Below are 21213 nucleotides of genomic sequence, written 5' to 3' on the forward strand. Positions count from 1 at the left end.
AGTGAAACAAATGACGACGCCATGCAAATAACATTGCACTTATTCATATATTTTTTCCCTCTTTGTCTCAGGGTAAAATGTTTCAAACGCAACATTAATCTCAGTGTTGTCATGGCTAAATTAAGAAAGGTAATAATTAATGTGCTGTACATAATCATTTCTTTCTCATGATTTGTTTTACAAACATTAATGAAAGAAAGAATGATAAGCAAAAAATGGATGATGATTGTGGGTAGAAAAAATGTAGTGGGGTAGAATAAGATGTGGGGTGTTAGAGTGGAGATTGAATAGTGTGGAGGAGAGGATTGTTGTTTATTGAGTGAAAAAGGGATGAGCAAGTCAAACTATAATTATCTATTAAAGTTCTATTATTCATTAAACATCTATCAACATTATTATAAGACGTTGTTTACGTCATTAATCTTGATAAAAACTTAATCACGCATGCTCCGTGTCGTCTTGGTTTGTCCAAGATTATATAAACGCTGTGCGAGAATTGTTGGCTTTAATCATTACTCTGGAGTATGCACGTTGGAACAAAATATTAATAGTGTCTGTAGTGCATATCATACTGGGCAGCGTACTGTTGATTGATATTGTAATACTTACCCGACAGAGACGAGAACACGTGTCTAAGCTAGGCGGATATTCAACAAAATCCGTATTAGGACTATTCATAAAAACAGGGCCTAGGTAAGTGTATTATAAACATCTTAACAATGTTTTTTCTTTTAAATAAAAAACTATTTTGTAGGAATGTACTATGCTAGGTTTAGTCAATCGGCTAGCGCCGTGCCATTAGTCTTGACTTACATTATGAGGCTAGAAAAATTAACCTAAACTCGTCAAACCATAGTCATCATCGCATCAAGTATATAAGATGCCTGTTTATCTTACATAACATGTTTTACATTTATTTTATAAACCTTTTCTAATGATTTTTGTTGTCACTAGACTGCTGATTTGTATTGGCCTACAGTTAATTTAAAATCAGTCTGATTATAGTTAGTCATTTCTTCGTAGTGATATGAGATAACAAATATCTAAGACACTGAGAAAAAACAATAGTATAAAATACACAGGCCTATAACATCTGTAGTTGTATATCAAGTTTATCTGTCTTTTATCTATCTATCTATCTATTAATGAAGAAGTGATTCCGGGGAACAAAACGGGATTTTTCCCAAACTATCACTCGACAGATTAGAACAGTTAAATAGATAATTGCTTTGAAATTAGGCATACACTAGGTTAATTTTGTCATTTCATTTATTTATTTTGTTTTTAACGTTGTTTATGTACTATGTATAATATCGATAACTAATACGACATCGCTCCCTGATTATTTATTAATAGTAAAATACAGAAACACTAATTGATTTGTCCCTCGACAATCAGCTGGAGCTTTCTTTATATTATCGACATAATTTTACTTACTTACTTATAATTCAGAATTGTTTCTAATATAATGAATAGATAGCATTTTATTGCTGAATGTCGTGAACCGTTCATTATTTGTATACTATTGCACGGTAATGTTTTTATTCAATGGCTTTATTGCGCAGTAATTTTGTATCCAATGATATTGTTACTCGGTAAAGTTTTATTAAATGGTTCTATTTCACGACCAGCATTCTGTAAACATTTTGAGATTTTTAGGCGACGCCAAAATCCAAGCACCAGTGAAAGCCCTAGCCTTTGAAATGTCATTCAAAGAAGGTGGTATAATTGAATAAAAGAGGTGTGTTATAAAACAAACATGAATTGTTCAATCGTTAAATGAAGAGAATTGTATCTTTTGTAAGAAACATTTTAAAAAACGTTACTAAAATAAGAGAAAATTCACTAATTATGTGGATGTATTTAAAAATACAGAAAATTCACTAATTATGTGGATGTATTTCAAAATACAGATTTTCTTTTCATTCCATTTATAATTAATAATTAGGATTTTGAATGAATTATCCACGTCCGGTAAACAGCCACCCCAGGTTGAAGGTAAATTTACAGTATTAACAATATTCCTGAATTTCGCATTGTTAGCTGTAAATGTTTGTAGTAATATATTAATTAGTATAGCCTATAAATTCATAGGATGTTTCTTCTTATAGCACGAAAGGACATTTAGCATGTTTGCTTTAAAAGCGTTACGATTTTCGCTGAATATAATATACCTGTACACGCATACACACTTTAGATAAAATGTTGGGCATTGTGCATTTTTCACTACGATCTCTATTTTAAGAATACAATGTGATAGCAAAATAATCACAATCAAAAAGATTTAAGAATAAACCAGTGATTCATTGGAAGATAAATGATTTATGTTATGATGAGTTTATGATCGAGAGAGAACCAACAACAGTTCTTTTCAGAACTACACACATAGTCATCTTTTTATCAACGAGTGTATCATAGTAATACATTATTAAAAAGTAAATAATAAATAACAAACCTCAGTAGTAGTAGGTCATTATTCAATAGCTGATTTATTGAACCCTTACGTCATCAAGAGTGCAATTTCGTTATAATTATGCGAGTGCAATTTCGTTATATCCGCGTTTATTCTTGTTACAATGAGCAACAACGCTCGGTATTATTTGTATATTTTATACCATTTGTTATTCCAATCATAAATATTTATTTCCACAATGTTCTAATACTAATAAGTACGTAATGTAAAGAAACTCAAGAAGGGAAATAAATTGTGGTCACAATCACGAAAGACGAACAGAAAATGAATGTTAATTTTATTTGTATTAATCTCGTTCGATGTTTGTGGATGTGCCTAATGACTTATCCTGAAAATAAACTCAAGACAAGTAAACAAAAGGCGGCGCATCTAATAAACATTGAATTATTATGTTTAATGTAATCTAGTCTTAATTGAACGATTATGAAGGCAATCGTCTAAGATTATTAGCAATGATGCCTTTATTATGAGATTTTTGAGAGAAAAAAAAGTATATATAGACATACCGGTACTGTATAAAGTAGACAAAACAGCATCGAAAGTACAGTATATTAAAAAGTGATTATACATTCAAGGAAATACATTGTAAACGTATAGAAATGGATACTGATATGTAGAATGTTTAATTAGTAGGTATTATAAACGACTTTCGGACTCAAACACCTATAGTAAACCTTTTGTAAAATTAGAAAAAATACCTTTTAAGAAACCATAGCCTAAAATCGACAATTACAAACCAGGGAGGTTTTTTTCACCTCCCTGTACAAACTATAAAGACTAAGTTTAGATCGGAGAATATTATTTTATAGATTGAATTAACAGATTCTTTAAAACCACCACATATATTTTTTCTGTTAGTAGTTTAATATAAAGATACAATGATAACAACATAGTTTTCATCCACGATGTTTATAAATACCGCCCTCGATTCTAGGTAGTAATTTGTAATTATGCATTGTTAGCTAAAATTCACATGTACATATCTATGGTCACTTTTTATCACGTGTTTTACAGTGATCATTACACATTATATCAGGCGTTCCAAATATAGGCCTAAGTAACACACTTTTGAGTTCGTAGTACGAAAAAACATATATGACACCCACAACAGATAGCAATGTCGATGACATTATAAAGTGCAATGAAAAAAGAATATATTTGATTAGTAATTGAAGATGAATGAGTAACAGACGTTTGAGGACAAAACTATATTCTGGGGAAAAAATACGTTAAAAAGACAGAAAATTGCCAACATTACGTGTAATCACACAACCAACGACACAACAACAATAATACACATAATAATGAAAATGTACTGATAAGTTGAATTTCCATGAGATTGATTTACTGTTCAAAAGTAAACCTTTTTTTCCAAGTCCTATCTTCCCATAATCAATGGCATGCGGCAAGCTATGCCATTTAAAAAGCTAGCACTCAAATGTTTGCCGCTCCCATTCATTTAGCATTTGGCCCAGACTCCACTGTACACAAAAACTAGTCTTGGTTGGAGCGACTTTTTCACTCTCTGGCAAGCGTGTATATTTAAGTCGACAGTTAATATTTGCCTTAAAACCCAAGTGTACGTATCAAATAGCCAAATGTTAATTTGGCTAGATTTAGCTAGGCTAGATTTTTAAAGTATTCTAATCTCGGCTGATGCTTCTTCAGTTAAACATTATATTTCATGAGTATTCTATATTTCTCTCGCTAATTGGGTCTCCACGCTAGTTAGTCATTATTTAAAAGTAGAACCAATCCAGATCACTAGCCTGGAATCCTAAGATACAACCGAACGTACATGTAATGATTAGAGTCCAGTCCAGTAAGCATTTTCAATGCTTACGTGCGGGCTGCAAAACGACACACTACTCATATTCATACAACACATGTTTGTATTTTTATTTCATACACATTCAACAGCGAGTACAGACTTACTTATATTATAGACTAAGTCTCATTTGAGGTATAGGGAGTGGAATTGAGTTACAACCTTGGCACTAGGTCAGGATTGAACCCTGGACATTGGGATTGGAAGGCAAGCACATTAACCACCAAGCTACAGCTCCACTATTTAATAACAATATTAGTATTTAAACACGACAATTTCGAAAATAAATATCAAGGTACATTTTATCCTGAATTTATCTGTGCAGATAAGTTTTTTTAATTAATAGATTTTAAATGAATTAGTTGGTGAATGTTGAGTAGAAGTTAGTTTCAAAGACTAAGTCTTGGTGCAGAATTATGGACCAGATATGTCAGAGGAACGAAGGCAACACATCATGTCTGGTATAGACAAAAATGAATAATTAATTAATAATGTCATTATATCAGTCAATATAAATACATTTTAATATCATATTTTCCAGAAAAATTGACTTTTAACAAATATACCGGATGAAAACATGGCAAACAAATATTTGTTTGCACTGTTTTTATTAGGCTTAATTATACCAATAACTCATTATTCGGAGGTTACTTTTAATTCACTCATCATTTGTTAGGCATTGGTTGCGTTGAAGACATGGTTGATCTCATTCTATTTTCAACTCAACCGTGTAACCAAACGTGAAATTTCAGCATTAAAGAAAAAACATAGTACGTCAGAAGGTGTTATCCGTGCAAGTTGCGTAATTTGTCAATGACAGAAAGAGCAGTTGTTTCCAAAATACATGACAATCATTTATCTGTTTTTAATCCACATTCAGCCAACCCACCAACTACAGTAGTTTCCTCCGATAAATCTCAGGATATCATTTCAGTTACAGTTGAAGAGTCAATAATTGGTTGGACTGATTGATTTGATGACAAACGGTATTCTCAGTACCATGAAATATTTTTTATGATGTGAGTATGATGTGAATGAAAAAAATGACCGAATGGCCCAAGAGAAAAAAAGCTCCAATAATTTAGAACTACATGTGGAATACCTTAGTCCATGGGTAAAAAGTTGGTGTAAGCTCTTGTTCTATTAGTAGTTATTGCCTTTCAGTTGGTAGTTCCTAGAAATGCGTCTTTCATATTTTTAAATCTCGTGGGCTACGATATAAGACAAATATATTTATTTAAGTAATTACTTACAGTATTGCCGATTCATTTCTAACAATGTTGCATGCTAGCGTAATTAAACATATTCTTGATATTTTTAATCGGAGTAAATGTATTACTTAACATAATTAAGTGTACAAACTAATACCAAAGTTTACAAATTAAACAAAAGTATATTAACCCAATCAAACTATACGAGCCAATACCAAAGTGTACGAACCAATACCAAAGTGTACGATTTTAAAGGATAACAAAAAAAGGACCAATCAATACCAAAGTGTACTAATCAATGCACATTATGAACCAATACCAAAATATACGAACCAATACCAAAGTGTACGAAACAATACCAACGTGCACGAACAAATACCAACGTGTACGAACCAATACCATTCATGAGACATTTTAATTAATTGTTGATCAACTGTAATGTGGTCTATTGTTAGGAAGTTCTTTTCTATTGTATTGGTACGATTGCGTTGGTATGATATTATTTATATATTTCAGAGAGATTGACGGATAATAAATAATTACTGTGTATATTTTATAATTATGGATATAATTTTGCTATGGAATATTCTTAAAATCACCAGTTTTTATGCTCTCGAAACTTAGTTCCTAAACATACTTTATTGCCTAGTTAAAGTAATGCAATACCAATAAACTAAACCCTATAGTGTAGCACAGTTTAACAGTCACTCCTTACAAGAAAATGAGCCGACACCACACTAATAACAAACACTATATAAATGATTATGTGATAATCCCATGGGCCTACTCTCTACTGTAAGCACCCGAATGCTCTAGGAGATTAATTTACACTTTTCATGTAATTTGGTGAATCTGCCGTCATATCAACCCACTCAAAGATAACCAAGCATAGTATAATGACACGTACATCTTCAGTAGAAGGATTTGCAATGTACTTATATATGCATATATGTGAGTTTCTCTTTTTCTCATCAAGAAATCTTGTCATTCACTTTTATTGACAATGTATAACAAAAAAACATAAGTTAATATCAATTTATACTAACTTATACTTAACAGATTTCTCTTGTAAAATATTATCGAAACAATTATAATAACGTTAGGCCTACGTATGAATAAAACGATCCTGTCGGAACAAATTCAAATTTTAACTAGAATTTAATTCGTCACTTTGACGAATTATAGGTGATCATTTTTATCATTTTAATGAAATTAACATTTTTTAAACATGCACGTACGTTAACATACGATCGTAAAAAGCTGATGTACGCCATCCTATGACATGATGCATATACACTTATAGTGCTGAGTTGTACCTATTATGTGTCATATACAATATATACAGTATATACTGTATATCTATATACAGTGTAGCATAGGTAAAATTATGGGACCCACATCATGTTCAAATTTGTTGGTATGATGGAATTATCAAAATAAACTCGAAGATGACAATTTCGAAAGATAATGAATTGAGCAAATAAATATAAAGATTGGAAGAGAATTTGATACGTAGAAGCGCAATGCGCGCTCATTGAAATTTGTATAACTTCGACTAAAGAAATCTAAAAACTACGTTTTAACTTCAACTGGCCATATTATAACATCGCAACATCCGATAGGCTTAATTTTTATATGAATTCATATCTACATTTCAACAGCTTTCATAATATGTTATAATCTTCAAGGTCACCTTTAATTCTGAAGAGCTATTAGATATTCAAATGTATGGTGTAGCTAAAATTACACGACCTAGGTTATTCAAGTTTTTACGCGTGATGACGTCATCAAAATAAAAATGTTTACAACCCATGAGAAAGATAATCAATTGAGCAAGCACATTCTAAAATTTTTGCGAAAATCGGGCTCAAATAACGGAGATGCGCTCTACTGAATGTGATAACCCACACAAAAAGATAAAAATTACTAATTTTTAAATTCAAGTGGCCATTTGATGACGTCATACCATTTTGTACGTCTAATGTGTACATGAATATGTATCTACAACCCAATGGCTTCCCGAATAAGTTAAAAAAATTAGGGGTCACCTGCCATTCTGAAGATTTATATTCATTTTAAAAAGGCCTTATTTTTCACCATTTTCAGCACTTTGATGCAATTAATTTGCGCATTTTGTCATTTTTAACCTGCTCGTATAGCGTTGTTTTAAGTCGGAACTGACTCAAATTTGGTGAATGTACTAAGAATGGTGAGTAGAATAAGATTTGTAAAAAAAATTCATATTTTTTACGCTTTTTAAGTATCGCGCGCGCAAAAACGCATTTTTGCGCAGTAAATTTTTGAAACACGCAAATGGCCTAATTCATGCTCTAAATTGATCAAAACTTAATTTTGAGCGTTTTAAATTTTTAACGCGCGATATCACGCGCATGAACCTACGTGCGCGTGCGTTTTTATTTGCTAATATTTTTACCCTTGATCTGAAGTTTACGTGTAGTGAATTTCATTAATATGTGATAATGAATTATGGAGATATGATTGATAATGTGATTTCGCAAAATGGCGTATAAATGTCGTCACGGATGAGTGATCACGCTGGAAAGCTTATTAGGATTAAGTTATATTATTTGAAAGATATTCTGAAATTTTTGTAATCATTGACACTAAACTTTTTGAGATAATTGTTACACAAAATAGTGTACAGAAACAATAAAAAGAAAGAAAAAAACAATAAAGATTTTATACAATAACAATAGGTGATCATTTTATTCTAAATGATCACCTAATTATTGAGGGTTACACTCTCCAAGTAGATCAAAACAATTTTAGCAAAAAAATTTTTTTAAAAGGGGAAATTTCAAAATAAAATGTATTCATATCCAATTATAAATATAATTTGAGGTTTTAGTACATGTATCTTGTATTAAACGAGTGATAACAGACAAAATAGAATTTCAATTTAAGTTTAGTGAAAAGGTGCGGTGAATTATCTAGAGATAATCCTTGAAATTGTTCAAAGTAATATATTACCTCAAAAGATTTTTTTTAAAAAGTAGATAATCAAACTTTAAATAAACTATTTTGGTAGTTTTAATAAAAGTATTCACTTCCGCAAAAAAACCCCAACAAAATGAATAGTATAACTTAGTATAGCGGGTAATTTTAACCAGAAACCGGTTGTGTGAGAGACAATTCACTTCCGGTGGATTTTGTGTATTATTCAACTCTATGAGAATAATGAATTCTTGGATACCAAGCAAACGAATACACAGAGAAACATGGAGACATGCAGGAAAAGGACTGTGGAAGCGTATTGACTACATATGCACCACAAAATGGGTTGGACACTTTGTTAAAGGCTGTCGTGTGTATGTTGGGCCTTCAAGATTATTCAACACAGATCATAGGCTCCAAGTGATGATCATAAACTTCCCAACAACATCAAGGCGAAGTGAGGTACTACGCACAATAAGGCACTACAAATCTAACAAACATAGGACAAACTATGCTACACTTAAAGATGTTCCAGAAGTCAGGGAAAAACTTACTTCAAAACTTGAAGATGCCTTTGATCAACTACCTCATGAAGATGATAATGAGCTGAATGATTTTATTAATGAAAAGGTATGTAAGTGTGTTGAAGAGGTCTGTCCTAAGAAAACAGTTGTGAAAAGAAAAGAGCCATGGGAAGACGATGATCTGTGTAAGATGATAGAAGATCAAAGGAAGTGCAGTGATAAGAACGAGATAAGGAAGTTACAGAAAAGGATTAAGAAGAAACAGAGAGAACTAAAAAATGAGTATTACAAGTGCCTAGCAGAGAATCTGAATTTTGCGACTGAAGCTAAGTCAGCATAAAAGGAGAAACAGTATGCATCAACGGGATGGAAATCTTTCTTTGAAGTGAGAGTCGGATGCAGACAAGGTGGTCAGGAATCCCCTTGCCTTTTTAACTTGTATTTCTGCATTCGAAATCGATAAGGAATTTCCTGATGGATGGGGTATTGGATTTCATTATAATATTCCAAATGAATATACAAACAGAGAACAGAGAAAAGAAGCTAAGCAGAATGGAGTGGAAATAATCAAGTGGATCTTATATGCAGATGGTCTTGTTTTATTCTAAAAAAATGTTAAAGAATCACAGCAAATCTTGACCATTATTTGTGATACTTGCAGAAGATACGGGTTGAATGTTTCCCTGAAGAAGACGAAGACTCAAGTGTTTGGTGAACAACATCTAGCAGAGAAAAGTTCCTTAGTGAACATAAATGGAGTGGATATTGAAAATGTAAGAGACTTTGTTTACTTGGGGAATACAATCACAAATAGAGAGGATGGCTGCTTCACTGACTATAGAACATCTAGTGTGTAGGAAAGTTCCATGAATTAAAAGAAGTTTTAAAAGATCATGATGTCTATATGAAGACAAGAAAGAAAGTTTTAGAGGCCGCGTAAGTTCCAGGCTCTTATATGGTACACAAGCATGGTTTCCAAATGAGAATGAAATAAAGATTAGAAGTTGGAATCGTGTTGGCATAAAATATTGAGACAGATGGTCAAGAGAGGGTTTGACAGGGCAAAGAATGAGGCTGGCCAACCAGATGAGGATAATTATGTGAAATTGTTGGAACATCCTTCTTGAGGGACTGCGTATGTAGTCAGTATATCCGATACGTTGGTCATATCTGTAGAGGACCGAATACATCAATTACAAAAAAGATACTGTTTGCTGTTCCAACAAGACGGTACTATTGTGATCCGTGGATTAAACTCTCTCGTGTTTTAAATATGGAAATCAGACAAGCCAAAGCCATTACACAATCGAAGAAAATTCTTAATGAACACCTTAGTAGGCTATTTGGTGCTGAATAGGTTTTCGACTCCAGTTCTACGACGTAGAAGAGAAGGATCCCATATATATGTATGTATGTATGTATGTATGTACGGGTTTTATTTTTCAGGCTTATATATAGGTATATATATATAGATAAACTAAGATAAAATAAACAGAATAGTTTCTATGTGGTAACAAACCATAATCCTCCTAGTAATAACGAATAATAAATCATAATAAATACATATTTCTTCCTAAACTATTCTTAGATTAAATGTCTTTACCTCTTATTATACAATTCTTTTTGGATTTTTTTGCTTTTTGCGAATTACAGAATTGTAAAGTTTATTTGTATGTAGTTTAAGTTGACTGCACCACTAATGAGTGTGTTGCCACAGATCAAAAAAAGTTTGTCAATAAAGTTATCATTATTATTATAAAGTAAATTTCTGCAACCATATAGTATTTTTTTAAAAACAATTCATTCATTGATTTTAAGGATTTAACTACTGAAAATCGATTCAAAATATGTCAATACGGTGTGAGATCAGTTTTTTGACAGGGCTTATATGTATGTATATAATTCATCGTTCGTTTTTTTCACAATGCATCAAAATGAATATCAAATGAAATAACAGTAAAGTATAGTGTAGTAAGATTTTATATGGGTAGGCCTATATAGTTATTTGTAAAACAAAGAGTTGTGTTCAAAAGTTGTGTTTTCAATTGACGAAACCAGAAAAGAGTATTGATGAAACGAGCAAATCCAGAATGATTTATTTCTTTTCTTGCATTCGGATTTAAATCAGGTTTAATTCAGTATGTTATTTTTTAAACATGCTGTTTTAAGAGACATTGTAAATCATTCCGAATGTCCTAGAGAAGATATTAGATCACTATGATATAGTTAGATGTATCTTTTTGTATTAATATTTTGTGTAAACAATGAGTAACTGAATAAAGTAGACACCATGTTGGCATATGATCCATTTTAAACACGAGGTTGTCGCTAACAGACGACCCCCAATGTGACTTGGTAATATCATGGAGGAAATGTCTCCATGGTGATATCATGACACATATGACTTTCTTGACAAAAGCAAACAATCTAAAGATTCGCAACTTTTATTATAATATATTATTTTGTTTTCAAATTGGGTTTATACTTCTGAGTTTTAAAACAATTTACAACTAATTCAAAAGCAATTACACGTAAAAAATAAGATAAAATTATTATTCCATTTTGGAGGAATTCCACCTAAGCTTCAATACTAAGCAGCATTATATTACGGTTGTATTCTAAATGTTTGTCAAAAAACAAAGACTAACACGCTACGCAGATACTAATTTACATAAGAAGTTAATGCACTCACATTGAGCTAATGAACAATTCATCTTCTGAGACAATTTTATCAAGATTATATTAGGGAGCTTTTGATGTGCGACGACCGAGTATACAACGATCAACCTAGGTCAGGCCAATCGATGTGTCATTGGTCGTTGTCGTGGGACCCAGAAACCATCAAACATGTGCGGATATAAGAGGAGCGAGGACACGCGTTCCAAAATCTTCGCACGCGCAAAATGAAATAACATGACGCATATTGGTCGTCGAAAAATAATGGTGTATTCGCAATCGAATCTCTCAGCGCGCGCGTCTTCTTTCACTCTGGTACAAACATTCTCTTATGTTTACCGTTTCGTGGTTTATAATTTCTGTGTCTACATTTCAATTATGATTTATTGTTATGTTAAGTGTACTTGACTGTTTGACACTTTTCTAAGTTTAAAATTAGAATGCTAAAAGGTACTAAAATGGTTCTTCGAAAAATATAATTATGTTTTATGTGAATTTCGTTGATGTGTCCAATTAAGTACCAATTAAAGTATAATTATTAGCGTACTCTAATGGGACCAGCAATGATTCGGTCACTTAGCGACTACATTAATTTATACTTGTTTGATATTTGTACACATGATTCAAATATGTGATTATGTCTGACCACCCCTACTTTACGTATACAATTTTAAATTGGTTAAACAATCGTAAAATCAACTCAAATAAAACACTTGGATGGATCCTTATTTATAACATCATGTAATGGATTTTGAAAAAATATTTCTGTAATCAATAGATGTATTTAAAGATGTATTGTCCCTTTGACTAATTCCAAAAAATTAAAAAAAAACAGATTTCGAAAAAAGGTGGGTCAGTTTGAAATATCATAATAGTTATTAACTATCACCAAAAATTTGTCGAAAAAAAAATCATTTAACTGAAATACAGACGTTTTTTTGTTAAAAAAATAACTCTGACTTCCAGTCAAAGTTTTCGATCAAAACATACCCCATAATGAAACGCGCTTGTTTGGCTACTCTGTATGCATAATCATAAAACTTCCTCACGATCTGTGTGAAAATACCTTCTCAACCGTGACGAGTTGTAAACAATCCTAATTAGCATATGCATAATGCGTACTCGTGGTTTGAAATCTTTGTTTACTTTCGCTCACGACGATTTTCCAGACGAAATGTAATCAACTAATTTACCTGTTATTACGTAAACTTGTTGCTTTTGGCTCGAATTTTCGACTTAAAGTGAATAACTTTAATATTACTTTGATATGGCCATTTTAAATTTAGAATATTTTGACCTTCATTTTTTTGTGTTTTAAGGGACAATACATCTTTAATTAAATTTATTTACGCTATGATAGTTGCGGGAATTCCCCTATAATTACAATTGCATAAAAAGAAATGCACTTTGTTATTTATTTGGGTCCTGTTGAAATTATTACATTTTAACTTAATGAATTAGGGGAAATACTAACTGGTTTCTAACTCAACAAATATTTATGTGGGGCAAGAATTCTAAAAAAAAAAAAATTGTGAATATGTTTTTTTGTGGAGAATTAACTAATAAAACACCACTATTACTATGAACCTTTTAAATATATATCTTACTTCAGTTTTCCCGTAGTACAAAATTGGGTAATGTGTACCTACTTTCAACACTGCCAGCCTACTGCGACTATTTTATTTATATACTGTATTATTTAGAGCATTTTAATTCAAAATCGGTTCCACTAGTTGAATAGCCAAACCAATAACCAATCCAATCCAAGCAGACAGAATCTATAATAATACTTTTATTTATAAAAATGTTATCACCACTATATATAGCCTTTGGTGAAACCAAATGAAATTTGACTTGAACAAAGTGTGAAATCATCCTACCGCCCCCTTTTTTTGTCTTTTTGAAAAGTTGTTTTGTTATGTGAGTTACAGTATATGTACACATAGAGGGAGACATGCCCAAAAAAAACTGTACTTATTTACATTTAGATAGAGTATAGTATACATTTTAGTTATGTGTTTTTAATGTTAAAAATTACGACTTGTCTTGTTAGTACAGGGGAAGTTTCGAAAAATGGCTAAAAGTTACTGTCTAGTTCAAACTTTATGTGACAAAAACAATGTAGTGTGCCTATATGGGCATGATGATGTCAGTAGCATATTTCGGCATATCACTACCACATTTAAGCACATCACACTTTAGTCAGACACTTATTTGAAAATTGCATCAATCAATAAACACGTTCACATGAAAAATAATAGATGTTAGGAATTTGAATTGCGTAGCTTAATTTAAAGACAAATTGCCTGGGGAAATTACGATTTTTAAACAAACGACTTTTACTAAGAATACAGCTGACTTAAAAAAAACAAAAAAAAAAACTGTAAATCGTATTTTGATTTATGAGGTCTTGACAAATCTCAAAAAGTCAGTCAATGGTGGTTGTTGATCGTCTGATTTAGAATAATGTAAAGTTAAATTGTATTTCTTGGGAGTCAATAGAACTATAAAGAAAGCGTGATTAGAATTGGTCACTATAGTAATTGCCTCAAATAATGACAAGAAACTTGGGATAATTTATTTGCACTATTATTTATAATTCAATATTGATCATTCGTGATGATAGTCACGATTTGATCTGCGTCAAGTATATATAAAAACATCGTCTGGCGTATTACGTCATCAAGTTCCTGTGTTTACACTTGTATGGACTACCAGAGTTACCACGATCAGATGCTGCATATCTCTAAGACAAAAGTCAACTGCCAATGAACAATAAATCTTTCATTTAGGCATTATGAAATAAAAACTGATGACGAGTATATCTGCGGGCGTTTTCTTTGGAATAATTTATTTTATATATTTATAATAATATATATAATAATAATAATAATAATAATATTTATATTTCAAAATTAACACGTTTGTTTTCCCAACGCGAAAGTTGTACACACTCCTGCATGGTCATGTGATCTTTATCTAGTGTTGATATTATGTGATGGTTTTTCATTCAAAGCATTTAATAATAGTTAATTAAGTTTCGAACAAATGTCTGTATCATATGTAATGTGTCTTGTCTAATAATATTAACGATTGTACCGTTCTATATTATAATTTGTTATACACACAAATTCAAATTAAAGCAAATTAAGTCATAAAGTACTTCGACAACAAGGGTATCGGCTTCCATTCACTGTCACTAAAGCTAGTGCTAATACGTATGTATTGTTATTGAAAATACAATACTGTAGGTAGGCCTATGATGACTAATGGCACTATGTTATTCCTCTAGATACTGTTGGCACCATTGTCATTAACCCATTTTACCATTACAACTACTAGGCCTACTGCCAGCGTACTGCACATGCTGCTGTAATACTTTACTGTCTATATGTAGTTATACTGACACTTTACTGTAGCTTCTGCTAAATAACTGTTTATCCATACGGTGGCAAATTACTCTTATACATCATTGTAAATGCTAATAATGCTGCTTAATTGTCAATATGTATACTATGTATAGCTACTGCTAACTAACTGCTTAAGGTGTTGCAAATACATCTCTACTACCATATTATAATTTAGTTACTGAAACTACTGTCACTATGTAGGTATTGACAGTCACTTTACTGCAGCTACTGATGATAACTGGTTTTCTGTACGGTGTAGCAAATACGTTACTACTATATAATGTACCTGCTACTACTTCTGCTGCTAACTACTATCACTATGTAGGTATTGACACACTTCACCGCAGCTACTGATGATAACAACCATATGTTGTTATAACCCAATGTGTACATCTGCCACTGCTCAAAAGTGCTATTACCACTCAGTAGTTGATGTCACTATTATTGAATTGTGTGCGCTGTACGCAGTGCCGACTTGACTTTGACCGAGATGTTTTAGGGCCGAGTTGGATGAAATTCCTTTTTAAAATGTGTATTGTCATATTTATATTCTTTATGCTGGTATTATCATTTACACATGCTTTTATATATGGTTTTTTTTCGAAAATGTATATACAATTGTATTTTAATTTTTTTTATAGTTATTATTATTATATTTGTATGTATATTAAAGTACTAACAGTAATTAATCAAATGAATCATAAGAACAGTTAATTAGGCTTAGCTAACACACCTGCAGAAATCACGATTTTGCTTTTACACCAGAAAATTAATTATTGTTACGTTGTCATGGATACATTGACTATCAACATATCTGTGCTTTTCTAAATTTGCTGCTCCTTCTCCATTAATATTGTCATTGTTTATTTACTATACATTTGTTATCCTATGTTTTTTATGGTTTTATATTATTGTTTTCTTGTTATTGATTTTTTTCAGTTTCTGTTGTTATTTAACTGGTGATACGGTTTTAAGTGTGAGAGGTGGGTTAGGAGTTGGGGGCGAGTGTATTTTGAATGAATTGAATGGCAATATTTTACATAATCGTGTTCGTAACAGAAACAATAGATCTATAAATCTTTTATAGGCCTAATAAGTCTCGTTTTTGTTTCAGATATGTTAGGCGTTCGGCTAGCCCTACTATATCTATCCGTAGTCTTATTTTCAATTAATTCTCCCGATGTGGATGCTTGTTCTTGCCCTTCAAGCTGCAAAAGTCGACCGCCTGCAGATTGCTCTTGTTATGTATGGCATATTCGCTGTCACAATCCTGAAAGAGGTATAGGACTTGATCGTAGAAGAAGGACACATACAGAAACAGTACAAGGTATGTATACCAAACATTATGTTAACACTATCTTGGTATTTATTGTAGGCCTATATGCTATGTTTCTTGGGTTTGGAGAATTTTGCCATATATGTGCAGCCTAATAAAACTGGCTCAATCCTTCGGAAAGTGATGGTAGGCCTACAAATGGAATAAACTAGCTTATGTTATTCGATAAACATTAAACATATTCGTCACACACACGTTTTCGTTTTCGTAAGCCAGTAAAAATCTGTTTCGCATGGCAACGAATATTGAGGGCGCCGTCCAAAATATGACTGCGGTAAAATTGAACGAAGCGCAGGTACGTGTTGCTTGGCTGCCTAGTCCTAACCTAGGTCTAGCGTAACGTCAAGGGGGAGGGAGGACTTTAAAAACTGCTAATTTTGACATTTTACTTTTCGTAAATTACTTTATTCACAGCATGGTGCAGCGCCCTCTCCAAACTAGGAAGTCAAAACTATTAATTCCTATAGAGGGCTCAGTCAATTATTCTATTCCCCCTATAGTATAGCAGATCCCGTCTACAGATTTTGCCGGACGATAACAAATAGCGTTTCCTTTAGCTACCGAACCGGGTTAGCTAAACTTATTAAATACTAACTTACTATCTGACTATCAACCAACTGAACTAACTGAGCATAACCAACTGACAACCAGCTGATTTGACAGAATACAAACGCTAAACCTAACTATCAATCTGACTGTAAAATGGGGTTACTGTTATAATAAATATGCGACTTGCTATACTAAACTGATAAACCATGAATATCAAACCACTATCTAACAACTGTATTTATATTCTGCTCCACAGATGAAGATAATATGGGACTTCTCGCAGCAATTTTACAGATCATCGATTTACAACAGCGGAGGAATTGAAGGGGCGGTTTTTTTTATATAGAAAAAATAGTATTAAAATATTACGATAAACACATTTCATTCAAGGCCAAAAATCCGTTTGAGCCCAAGAAAACCGCAATTCCTTCCTATAACATTCCAGGCCTTGGCCAGCACCACTGTCTATCAACCTCACAACATAATAATATACATTATTTGCATAATAATCATAATAAATGATAAATATTGCTTATTATTGATAAATAGAAATGGAAAGTTTAATTATAGTTTTTATCAAAGACTGTCCTTTTCTTTGGTTTAAATGACATTAGTGAACGAGGGCGCTATTCTAGTACCTGATAAAGTGCAGTACATGTTTGTTGGTTTCATAGTCGAAATGTATCATGTATTTTGTTCGGGGTATGAATGAATGAATAATTACCGTACCGCGCTGTGTATTTAAGTAAAATAATGAACTAATCACAAATGTCTACTAATGTTAAACAGACATCCAGTAAGATCAGCCCGTGCACACATGTGCTCTGTAGCCTGCACCGAAATATAATGTTCGTCGGACCAGTCTCTGTATCGACTGCGTTTCAGCAACTTGATAATAATGTTTTCATAAACAATATAAAGTTAAATAAATCAGTTGAGTTGTTTTAAAGGGAATTGGGAATAAAAATAAAAAATTCAACAAAAATAAAAGTGTTTACAGTATCATACTGTTGTATTGAATCCTTCTTATGAGAAAAGTACAATCCATTCCTGTTTATTTATTTTTGACATAAATTTGCCTTAAAACAATTACTCTTATCTTTATAAATTGATTTTATTATTAAATAGGGACGTACCACGATGTTTCATTGGTAAATGGGCTGTAAAAGTATAAAGCTAAAAACACCTTAAACCTGAAATAATTGTATATTCATATTTATATCTTGAAAACAATGTATTAATGTTAAATAAATCACTATTTATAATGCTCTGTTCTGCCAGCGTATAAAATGACCAACGTTTCTGTTATTTTTTGAATAAAAGTTTGTTTCACTAGCAATCTGTACAGTCTCATGTTGATGTGTTTTGCAGAAATCGCACATTGATTTGTACCATAAATATTACATTATGACAGCTCTATCAATGTGACGTGTGAAGTTATTATATATAATTTAATAAAGTTAGTTATTATATTAACCATGTTAGTAACTATCCTATCACATGAAATAATTTAAGCGAAGTCTAATAACACTCGATGAAAACAGACACAGTTGACGAGGGCGCACAAACCATACGATTATCATCCTACGACGAGCGCTTGCGTAACTTTAGTATCAGTTACTGAACGCGAGTGTACAAAAACTGTATCAATATTATCAGTTAATAAAGACGCACGTAGACAAACTGTATAATTTTTATCAGTGATTGAACACTGAGCGTACAAAAACTAACATTATTATCATTGATTAAACGCGCGCGTACAAAGTACTCAACATTGTTATCAACGTCTGAAGTGCGCGCGTCAAAGTGTATGTGTTATTTAGAGCAATGTAAAGGCCCATTTACACTAGGACCATAACGATCGACGATAAATAGATAAACATGCATTTTTCTTACATAAAACAAAAGAATTATTTTAATTAATTAATAGAAAGGTTTTCGTTCTAGAATTATAGAATACTCATTTATTGATAAAAATAATATTTTAAAAAGTCCAATCAAATGACGTATCATGATCAATAAAACAAAAAAATCGTTGTAGTGTTACGATATTATTGCTCTTACTAATCATGACGTCATTTGATTGGACGTGTGAAAATATCATTTTCATCAAAGGAAGCATAGATGGTTCCTAAATAGTTTTAGAATAAAAACTTTTTAGATTTCTTTTGTTCTATGTATGAACAATGCATATTTGTTTATTATCATCGATCGTTATCGTCCTAGTGTAAATGGGCCTTTAATCTGACAAAAATAAAAGACTGTTTTTAAATGATTAAAGTTAACATTTAAAGTTTAAACTAATAACACACATTCAAAACAATTTAATTCATGTTTTTAACCAAGTCTATCAATTCCCTGATTGTGAATGCTACATGCGTTTCTTTGTTATTCATTAGCTGCATGCAAATGATGGATTATTTGAATTGTCGCTTGTCATTGGTCAAACTCGCTTGCACTGCGTCTACGTCATTGCGTTGCGTCTACGTCCTTGCGTTGCGTCTTTAGTGGGAACCACGCTTTAAATCGGATAGATATAAAAGGAACAGTTGAACTAGTTTATGGATGTACTATTCTGGCCCTAAATTTGTTGAGACATTATATGCAAAACATGCTGTAAAGTAATAAATCCTTTTTCACACGGAATGCTAATTATTCCGATTTACAATTACAATCTTAATTTAAAATAAATGGATTTCTGTAAGACTGTATATTTTAACTGTGATGACATTTAAATCGACACTGCATTTTATATAATATTTGAATTACTCTATTAAAATATTTAAAATATTTGATTTAAAGCATGCAAACTATTATCTGCTTTAAAACGTTTAATATAATAATGAATAATGACTCCCATTAACTCAATATTAGTAAAGATCGTTTAACACGTTTATCATTTTCTTGCAATTAAAGCCATCAATGAAATTCCAACCCACATTAAGAAAAAATTGTATTATAGATTCAACTTTAAAATTGGCAAATTGGCAGTAGGTAACAGGGTAAGATATAAGCTTCAAACACAAATAAATATAAATTATAATATAAATATTGAAAACATGTTGCTTATTCATTTTGTGATGAATATAATTATCAACAAATAATAAAGCAACCCCATTCATCATTATAATATATAATATGCCAGTCAATGCAGTATAATATTTAACTCTAAGATACAAGTAATTTGGTATTGTTCAATCATTTACAAATAAATTTCCGTTTATATTAGTCATAGTGAACCAATTACAACCTATTTTAAAGAATATTTTATATCGTGAGAAAGGACACCACCACCCTACTCCGTGACATACAACAGGTTGCTTTCTCCTCCTGTTTATATTTGGATAAAACGTTTGGAACATTATGCAGTTCACTTTCCTAAACCATATTAAACTTCACATCACGAAAACATCCATACCGTATCACATCTTATAGAGACAACATACAACACGTACAGGTTTTTTTCTCCTAACAACCTTTCTTCTTTCGTATTTTATCGGCACGCAGGTTATTGTCTCTGATATGACACCGTGCGAGAATAGCATCCGTTTCATTACCTCCATTAGCTCCTGATGTTACATATAGCATCTATTTTATTGTAATTTTAATTGAAATTGATGAAATGATGCCCTATTGTAACCAGAAAAGACATACTGCATTTAAAAATCACCGGACAATCTATCAACTCGATAAAAGATCACTTCCAACGCTTCATGTTTCTCAAATGTAAAATATGATTATTTTTTAGATATAATATTATGTGATATAAGATTGATTACATACATATCAATGCCTAATTCTACAAAAGAAAATATAATTAAAAATCAACTATTCTCTACGAACATTGCGAATAATGATGCATAGTTGGTTGTTTAAAACTTAACGTGTCGATTTTCAACCAATTTTTATGATGATAAATACAAATTACCTTAAACCACTAATCATCCATTGGCTATAATATGTCACTATATTCAATTATTCCAATGCATTGATATCATTATCACAAAATTAAACGATGATTAATATGCCGCGGTTTTTTAAATGTACTTTCAAATTAATCTCTCAGTCGACACTCTCGCCCTAACATTATCTTTTTAAATTTAACCACTATTGTAAAATAATTGTGAGTAATGGAATGGAATTTATAATAGAAGGTCTACCAAAGGCAATGTCGGTTTTCAGAAAAGGTTGCAGTGAAATTATTTATTTTCTACAATGAGGTTTATTGAAAGAATACAAATGGGAGTAAAA

At 31.7% G+C, this 21213-nt stretch overlaps 1 long non-coding RNA gene across 1 annotated transcript; it reads left to right on the plus strand.

Annotated features, from left to right (window-relative positions):
• Nucleotides 1-523: 523 nt before the first annotated feature.
• On the plus strand, nucleotides 524-17706 carry LOC144841533 (uncharacterized). Its single transcript, XR_013612036.1, has 4 exons — nucleotides 524-693; nucleotides 16192-16404; nucleotides 17219-17321; nucleotides 17357-17706. It is a non-coding gene; the product is annotated as an uncharacterized LOC144841533 (long non-coding RNA).
• Nucleotides 17707-21213: the final 3507 nt, after the last annotated feature.

This window comes from Antedon bifida, chromosome 1 (genome assembly GCF_963402885.1).
Source record: "Antedon bifida chromosome 1, ecAntBifi1.1, whole genome shotgun sequence".
NCBI lineage: Eukaryota > Metazoa > Echinodermata > Crinoidea > Comatulida > Antedonidae > Antedon > Antedon bifida.